A 9,622-nucleotide genomic window follows, 5' to 3' on the forward strand; every position below is an offset into this window, starting at 1 on the left:
CTCAGTTGTATGTGTCTATTTTGGTCACTGTCCTGTGATCATTGGACAGAGGGCAATATGAAAGTTTTTATAGTTTAACAGCAATGGTATTCTCCATAGTAACCTATGGATGTGAGAGCTGGACCATAAGGAAGGCTGAGCGAAGGAAGATAGATACTCTTGAACTTTAGTGCTGGAGAAAATCCCGAGAGTGCCTTGGACCGCAAGAAGATCCAACCAGTCCATCCTCCAGGAAATAATGACTGGCTGCCTACTGGAGAGAAGGATATTAGAGGCAAAGATGAAGTATTTTGGCCACATCATGAGGAGACAGGAAAGCTTGGAAAAGATCATGATGCTGGGGAAAATGGAAGGAAAAAGGAAGAGAGGCCAACCAAGGGCAAGATGGATGGATGACAGGCCTGTATGTAGCGAGGGGGGCGTTTTAGCGGTTCAACCCCCCCCCCCCCCTGAAAATTTTCAGGTTAAAAAAAACTGGTTTACTCATGAATTTTAACTGGTTAACCAAATCCCCATGCTAAGTCTTTGAGACGTAAAACATTAAGAGTTCCTCCAGGGACTATCTCAAGCAGATATTGACAGGTCTGAACCCGGGAGGGCGGGTAGGTCAGGGGTTCAACCCCCCCCCCCCCCGAAATTTTCAAAACCCCTCCCAATTTTTTTTCTGGCTACGGCCCTGATGGACGACATCCTTGAAGTGACTGGCTTGACCTTGAAGGAACTGGGGGCGGCGATGGCCGACAGAGAGCTCTGACGTAGACTGGTCCGTGAGGTCACGAAGAGTTGGAAACGACTGTTTAATTGAAGAAGAAGAAGAATAGTTTAACAAGATCAATTTTAAAAATGTATATTGCAAGAACTCTTTGCGGAAATTCCTATACACTCCCAAGAAGGCAGGTGGATCTAAAGGAGAGATGGACAACTTTAGCAGATGGAGAGGGCAATCTGGGAACTTCTGGGCAGAAGGATTCATTTCTCACTCTGTAACAAAGGAAATTTCAAGCAAATTAATAGTTCAGTGGGACAAGGATGTGACTAATTAAAAAGATGACACTCTATTCCACACCTGCGGGCTTGTAATAAAGGAAATTCCCTCCCTTTTGCTTTCCTTTTATTCTTATTCTAAAAGAGGTGGGAATTGGGACAGATGCCCAAATCAGCAGGAAATGCAGAATGATCCTTCATATCCTTCACAGTAGTTTTTGCTGTGCTGGTTCAACTTGATAATTTCAAGCCTTGGGTGTCATGGTCTGACGGAGCCTCCTTTCAGATAGGCCTTCCTTCCGTTGTGAACTACACCTAACATGTTATTGTGTGCATTCAAATCATTTCTGACTTATGGTGATTCCAAGGTGAAACTATGATAGAGTTTTCTTGCAAGGATTGCTATAAGGTGGCTTGTATTTGAAGCTGATAGAATATGGGTTGCTGTGAGTTTTCTGGGCTGTATGGCCATGTTGCAAAAGCATCATCTCCTGACTTTTCACCCACATCTATGGCAGGCATCCTCAGAGGTTGCAACGTCTGTTGAAAACTAGGCAAGTGGGGTTTATATATCTGTGGAATGTCCAGGGTGAGAGAAAAAACTTGTCTGTTTGAGGCAAGTGTGAATGTTGCAATTGGTCATCTTGATTAGCATTAAATGGCCTTGCAGCTTCAAAGCCTGGCTGCTTTCTTCCTGGGGGACTCCTTTGTTGGGAGGTGTTAGCTGGCTCTGATTGTTTCATGTCTGGAATTCCTCTGTTTTCTGATTGTTGTTCTTTATTTACTGTCCTGATTTTAGAGTGTTTTTTTTAATACTCATAGCCAGATTTTTTTCATTTTCATGGTTTCCTCCTTTCTGTTGAAATTGTCCACACGCTTCTTGTGGATTTCAATGGCTTCTCTGTGCAGTAGATTATATGATATATATCAAATAATCTATGCTTCTTGTGGGTTGGGCTAGATGCCCTCTGGGGGTCTCTTCCAATTGGAACTAATACGGTTTCACACCACTTTAATTGCCATGCACAATGCCATGGAATCATAAGAGTTGTAGTTTTGTTGTCGACCGCGTTTTAGGGGATCGGGCCCTTAAGGAGGGACCCGATCCGGTCCTGAGAGAACGGACCTTGGCGGAGCCAATAGGAAAATATGTATTTTTCCCAGCGGATTTTCCTTCAACTTTGGCGGACCTTCTTCATTTCGGCTTCAGGTTGTATTGCGGCTCATATTTTCCTATTGGCTCCGCCAAGGTCCGTTCTCTCAGGACCGGATCGGGTCCCTCCTTAAGGGCCCGATCCCCTAAAACGCGGTCGACAACATAATTTGGCTTTACCACGAAGGGACTTGCTTGGAAGTTCCAAAAAATTAATTTTTAGGCTAAAATTCCAAGCGGCGACCTTGGTCCAGATATTCTGGAACAGGTTGGGGAGAGAAACGGCTGCAAGGAGGGCCCTCCGACCAACAATTTGACCTCATTTCACATCCAAATTTCTCTGGCAGTCCCTTTCTCTCTCTAGATCTGATTCAGGGTACTGAACAAAGGAGCCAGATAGGAGGAAGCAGATTTTTAGCTCCTCGAAGGAAAGGCGCCAAGGTGAAACAGGGGACGCCCTGAAAAGGAACCGGTTCCGTTGTTAAGACCCAGGTGGGAGGAGCTCTGGAGGTATTGCACTTCGGATCAGGGCTCGGTAACAAATCCTGGTGAAATGCGGGAACATCTGGCATGTGAGAGCAGTCTAGCTTGCAGATTGCAGGTTCAAGGATCGTAGGGTAGGGGAACGGTTGTGCTCCCGGGTCACCTACGGATTCTACGGACGCTAGCCATCCAGCCTTAGTGGAGGGGACTATTGAAAGGACGAGCTGCATCCTACCGGTTGGGTGAGTCGTTACTCCATTAACTGTCGGTGTAGGCAGGGGCTGAGCTAAGGATGGGTGTTTGTTCAGCATGTCTAGGGTGTCCCACCCCAGCAGACATCCCCAGGGATTCTCCATTGGGTAAGATCCTGGCCAATTGGGGTGGGCTTGCATCGAAAAACATGGTGCAGGCCAGGTTGGGCTAACTCAGCGCGCATAAGTGGCCCCTTGTGGCCCTTGAAGGGGGAACAGCTTGCCCCCCCCCCCACATGGCAGTGTGGATGAGAGTCTCATCTTGAGACTCCAGAGCCATTGCCATGGGGAGGGCAGGTGGTTCCAGCTTGCTTATGCCGCGATGTTCATGGCCCTAAGCCAGGGAGAGAATTGGAGGGGGGAGGGGGTCCACGTCTTCCCATGCAGAGATTTGGGCTCCAAAAACAACCCCCCCCCCCAAAGATTCCTCTCTAGACCCTTTCCCCTTACCCCCTCCTCCAGAGGATTTTCTGGACACATTTGCTTGCCTTCTCCCCCACCCCATCAGCCCAGGCCCTCTGCCCCATCCCTATCCCTACTTTTTCTCCTCACCCTGAGTCCTACACTGATCCTGGACTCCCAAATTGGCCTTCCAAGGGAACCCTTACTTCAGGGATTCCCCCCCCCCAAGAAATTCCCCTCCCTCCAGAGAGTTCAGCCCAGTCTAACGTGGAGGAGGGCTCCCAGCCCCCTCCCCTCTCATCCCAAAAACACACTCGATCCAAAACACAGTTCCTCTTCTCAAGACACACTCTCTCAGCCATTCTTCACCTCTCCACCCCCCCCAACCGAATCCCTCTAAGACTTTTCCCATTCCTCCTTAATCTTTTCTTTAACCAGTGACAGAAGCACTTCCTTTTGTTTACCCAGACAAAGGAGTTAGCAAAGGGAAAAAGCCAGTTTTAAACCACATGCTTTACAATCTTTTCCCTTGGATCCTGGATTTTCTTATGAAACTTTATGAACTCTCGAACTTTGGGCGGCTGGGAGTGGGCAATATGATTTCTGATTCTATGAATGTATTCCTATATGTCTCCCTTCCCAAAATGCCTCATATATGAAAAATAGAGTGACTGAGGTTTGACTCAGCTACGTGCAGACAGCCCCCCCCCCTCCGATGGGCTGGAGTACCCTACCCAGAGGAGATTATCACCTACTCTTGCATGGACAATTATTCAGGCTGTTCCTCCTTCTGAGTTCGGAGCAGGCCATCAGAAGGAAGAATAGCTCACCCTTCATCCACACAATTATTCAGGAAACAGCTCTCCCTTTGTCAATAAACCAGATCAGCGTGGAAGAATCACCCCACCATCCCCCCTCCTTCTCTTGCCCCCACCAGGCTCTCTCTCTCTCTGCGCTCATTCCTCTCTTGGAGAGAGAGGAGAAGGAGGGGCCACGGGGAGACTGTGCAAAGAGGACACTTTTTTTCTCTTCATGTTTTTGGAGGGGCAAAGGGGGGAGAAGATTCAGTCCTGAAGCCTCCCACCAAGATCTATAGTTCTCCAAGGATCCCTTCCTTCTTTCAAATCAAACCTTCTCCAACTTGATATTCTGCCTTGCCTACCCTCAAATTGTACCCTTTTGTTCTTTTCTCTCTCTCTCTCTCTTCCCCGGCCTGAGTGAAAATCTCTCTCTCTCAAATCTCAAATCCATTTCTCCTCTCCTTCCTCTCTTCTCACCTTTTAAAATCCCTTATTTCCCTTTGTTCCCATTTTCTAGACACTATCCCTAAGATTTTACCTCAGTGTTGTCTTATATTTCCTTTGGTCCTTACAAATGGGGAGGGGGGCCATTCCTTTAGCCGCTTCTGTTTCTTAATTTCCCCTTTTCTTTCTCTCCCATCTGGGAAGCATGGCAAAGGATTTGGGTGGGGGAGGGGGACTCCCAGAAAAGTGTTGATTAAATTTTGTGTGTTTATGTAATGTGTGGGCTGTAAACTCTTCTCTACTCATCCCTTTGCCTTAAAAGCCACCAGTGATATATAGTTTTCTGGGAAGGAGGGCTGGAATGGACTAGCTTAGTGCTATGCTCTCTCTCTCTCTCCCTTTTCTTCTGTGCCATCTCACCTCCCTATTTTCAAAGGTTCAAGCCCTAATATTTTGTGCCCCCCCCCCCAGAGAAATCCTGCTGCTTCTGTGGTTTTAACTTTTTCTTCTCTCTCTCTCCTCAAACCTCCCTTATCTTAGGGAGAAAGGGGTGGGGGGTGGAAGAATGGATGTATTTTTCTATATGTGAGTTTTTTTTTCTCTCTCTCTCTTCCACTTCATGTTTTCCTAGGCCAAAATGCACTTCAACATTCTCCTTTTTCAAAGCTTTCTCCCCCCTCCCCTTCCTTCCCCTGTGAAGGGGACTCCCAGCATCCCCATTTTTCCTTATAAACATACAGTCAAAATCCTGGTTTACTTTTATAGTAAAGGCACTCTTTCACTCTCCACAGTTCCCCAACAATCTCCTTTCTTCCTTTCGGGTCCTTCTCCCTCCCTTTCCCTGAGTGCATGCGTGTGAATGTTTTAAAAATCCCTCTAACTGCCTTTAAATATGAGGAGGGAACTACATAGTCCAGGGGACCTTCCAGGCACAGCTGAAGAGATCCAGAGGACCGGACCCAACCACCTGACTGAGGACATCAGACCAGACTGCAAGACCCATAATCCATACCTGCCACCATGAACAGTTCTAAGACCTGGGTAGGGGCTCTCGGAGTGCGCTGTGGATTTCATGCAGCAGCTAGAACCCGGAGGCCATTGGAGATGGTCCTGTGAGGGTAAGCCTGGACCCCTAGTCACCCAGAAGAGACAGCCCCACCTGTGGCTGATCTGAGACCCCCACGGGGGAAGCAGCCCCATCTGCCTGGCTCAGGGGCTAGAGACTAAGACACTGCTGAAAGGATTCTTGCACATGGCAGGCTTTTATGGCCAGACCACCGTATGGTGCCCTCCAGCTGGCCTGGTTCTGCCCTGGCAAAGGGCTACTGAGTGCAGGTCTGCCTTTGACGCTGCCAAGGAGGCCCTCATGACATCACCAGGGGACAGAATTGGCCGCCATGGCAGGAGATGTCCCAGAAGAAGTGAACAGGATTCTACCAGTGACCACCATGAGGGAAGGATGTTCCGCCCTCACCAGAGCTGTGCCAAAGAAGGACCCCAGGACTGCTGGAGCCCTCACAAGGTATGAGTGACTTCCCTGACTAACCCCACCACGGGAGGGAGGGGGGCTTATAATCTGTCCTTAGTTTCCCTAGGCACTCTCTCCTTTCCGTCTCCTCTGTTGGAGTGCTGGACCTGCCTGCAGTCACCAGGAGGCGCCGTGCTGTGAGGCGCAGAAGCTGTGCCCAGTTGCCCCCAGCTGCCAACTACAAAGGGGGGCCCAAGCTGCAGCCAAGAAAAGGCAGCCAAATGGGAGTACTGCATCACAGCCTCCATCATCCCCAGCCCTCACCACCTCCACCTTCATGCTCCATTTCCCATGACTCCAGACCAAGGGACATCTGCTTCAACACCATGGGATCACCCACCACTGACTGAGCCTCAGCTTTCACCTCTTCAAGCTCCTGCCCTCCAACAAAAGTCACAATCTGATCTACCAAGGCAGAGGCCCTGCATGCAGTAAAATGTCGGGGCTTTGGGAAATGTTCATAGCCATTTCCAAGCCCCGAAGGGGGGAAAATGTGATCGAGGTGACCACCCTCCCCCCCAGGACTTTGTAAAAGATAGTTCAAAAATCAAGACTTTATGTTCTATATTCCATATATTTATAGTAGAAGGTGATTGAGACTTTTTACTGGAGTTTACTGTGGATTATCCCTGCACTCTGAGGCAAGAGATAACAACTTCATGAATTGTAAAATCATGCTGCTAAAACTCCACTTTTATGAATTTCCATGCTGGGTTCTCCAGATGTTATGAACTTCGTTCTTATCAAATATTTTCAATTGTTTATATCATTCATGATTCCCCTTTAGGCAATGTAACTCACTTTTATGGATTCTCCCTTATTTCCATGAAATCTATCTATCTGCCTATATGTATTTGTACTCTTTGGGATCCCCGGAAAATATGTATTTTTCCCAGCATGGTTTATATTCCAACTTTATTTTATTTTTCATTTTATTTCATATAATTGTCAAGTCATGAAATCAAATAGGAAATATTTTGAACTCAACCTGAACCCCAGAACCTATCCCATTTCCTATGACCCAGGCTTCCCTTCCCAAAAACAAAAGGATAATCTGCCCCCGCTAAACCCAATCAAATTCAGATTGCATGGACAATATAGGGCTTGAGTCGCCGAATTCGGAGTGTTGACCTAAAGGTGATTCGCCCCAAGGCAAACATTGTCATATCTCACCCAAAGGAAAAACCAGGACACCTCAGGAAGGCGCCCTGCAGAGCCTGTCAATATGGCTCATCACCATCTTTGCTTCCACCTCTGACACCCCAAGGCATATCTAAAATCTGTATACGTGACAGAAACCCGGACACCCTTGATTGCTGCCATTAATCCCTTTAGAAATCGGTCTAGCAGGAATTAATCCGATATTTCCTGCCCTGTCACTTCATTGTTTCAATAACTCCCGCCTTCTCTTTCCTGATTGGCCCGAGTAGAGACAAAAGGCAGCTTCCTATTGGGCCAACGGAGCAAGGCGGGAAACGAAAGCCCGCCTCGTTCAACCTTCTAGCCTATCAACGATCAGATGGGCGGGGGAGCAGGGCGGGAAATTCAAAGGGCTGTCAGACTGAAATTTTGTATAAATATGGCTTTATTTTGATTATGTGGTACCCTAGTAGACTGAATGATCGCTACTAGAGTCCTCTTCAGCTGAATTGCTCAATAAAGACTCCTTGGCGGATTTTCCTTCAACTTTGGCGGACCTTCTTCATTTCGGCTTCAGGTTGTATTGCGGCTCATATTTTCCTATTGGCTCCGCCAAGGTCCGTTCTCTCAGGACCGGATCGGGTCCCTCCTTAAGGGCCCGATCCCCTAAAACGCGGTCGACAACAGTTTTACAAGGGTTTTTTTTTAGCCTTCTATGCCAAAGAGTGCTGGTGCCTCACCAAAAGACAGCGCTCAGGATACCTTTTTGAGACAATCTTTCCATTTTTATAATTATTTTGTTTCCTAATCCTAAATAAACGTGCATCTTGGTGTGTTATTATCTTCTATTTCTTCTTCTTTGCATCTCTTTCTGTCTCTTGAGACTTTTCCTCCCGCACTCGCCTCCTGCAGCTGGCCCCAGTGGCCACTGAGCCACATAATAATAATAATAATAATAATAATAATAATAATAATAATAATAACAACAACTTTATTTTTATACCCCGCCCCATCTCCCCAAAGAGACTCGGGGCAGCTTACATGGGGCCAGGCCCGATAAAACAAACAAAACAGTAACAAAGCAATAAAACAATTATCCCAGTAAAAAACATCAACATCAATAAAAACAATTATTAAAATCAACAAGCAGGATACAGTGTTAAAAACAGGAGACTACATGGCCCTCACGGCCTCACAGCCCTCCACGGCCTTCAGAATGGAACTTATTCTCTCCCTCTCTCCCTCTCCCCCTCACTAACCACATTTTACCAGCACCTCATGATGCAGGAAATTCCTTCCATCTGTTTTTCTGGGCATCATCTAAATCATAAAGGATTCAACCACCCATCATCTCTGGGCCAGTCCATCTCTACTGGTCCCATAACTCCAGTTGTGCAGAGGACAACATGAATATGGGGCTCGGGCCACCTGTCCTTTGTGCAGCTACTTGAACACATAAAGACACTCATCATCTGGCATGACAGTTCCTAACAATGAGAAGGCCATGTCCTGTTTCCCACATTGACATTTCTCCTTTTCTTAATCCTGCCATTCTGGGCAATACTCTGCAGAAAACACAACAGACATGTGCACCACAGGTGCTGGACCCACTCACATATAAAAAAGACAATCATAAAATGCACGGGACCTGATGGCCCTCGACAGGACAAAAGTTATTCATCCAATTGTAGTTTGCAATCTTTTGTCTCCCAGACCAGCCTACCCCCTCCACCCGTTAGCAGGAATCTGCTTTGGAAGTGGGGAATGTTTTCCTATTTGCTTTCAGGTATCACTGTCCTGTCTCTGTAAGGAATCCTCTCTGACCAACAGAGCTTAGCCAATCATGGTGATGCCAGGCCCAGCTGGGGGTGCTTTGAATGCGATTTCCTGCTTCTTGGCAGGGGGTTGGACTGGATGGCCCATGAGGTCTCTTCCAACTCTATGATTCTATGGAGTGGAAGCGGGAAATTCAAAGGATCTCTGTTAAATTGCATGTTTTGTACTGTATGGGATCTCAGCTTCCTTTGGCATCACTTCAGCTGACTTGAATAAAATACCTTGGTGGCTTCTTCAACTTGGCGAGATTTCTTTATTTGGGAACATTGGGTTAGCTTCTTCGTCTCGCCAGGTGCATGGATCCACAGGGGGCCTGCTGCTGGTATCGGTATCGGCTTAACAGGACTCAGTATCCGTGCTTCAGGATTCGCTATCTGTGGCCCTGATCTTATATCTGCAGCTGCTTTAAATTACTCTATTTCAACAGCATCCCTTAGCATTGAGCCATGGCAACTAAATTAGGTAAAAGATAAAGGTAAAGGTTTCCCGTGACATTAAATCCAGTCGTATCTGACTCTGGGGATTGGTGCATTTCTAAGACGAAGAGCTAGCATTGTCCATAGACACCTCCAAGGTCATGTGGCCAGCATGACTGCATGGA

This window comes from Anolis carolinensis, unplaced genomic scaffold, assembly GCF_035594765.1.
Source record: "Anolis carolinensis isolate JA03-04 unplaced genomic scaffold, rAnoCar3.1.pri scaffold_10, whole genome shotgun sequence".
Lineage (NCBI taxonomy): Eukaryota > Metazoa > Chordata > Lepidosauria > Squamata > Dactyloidae > Anolis > Anolis carolinensis.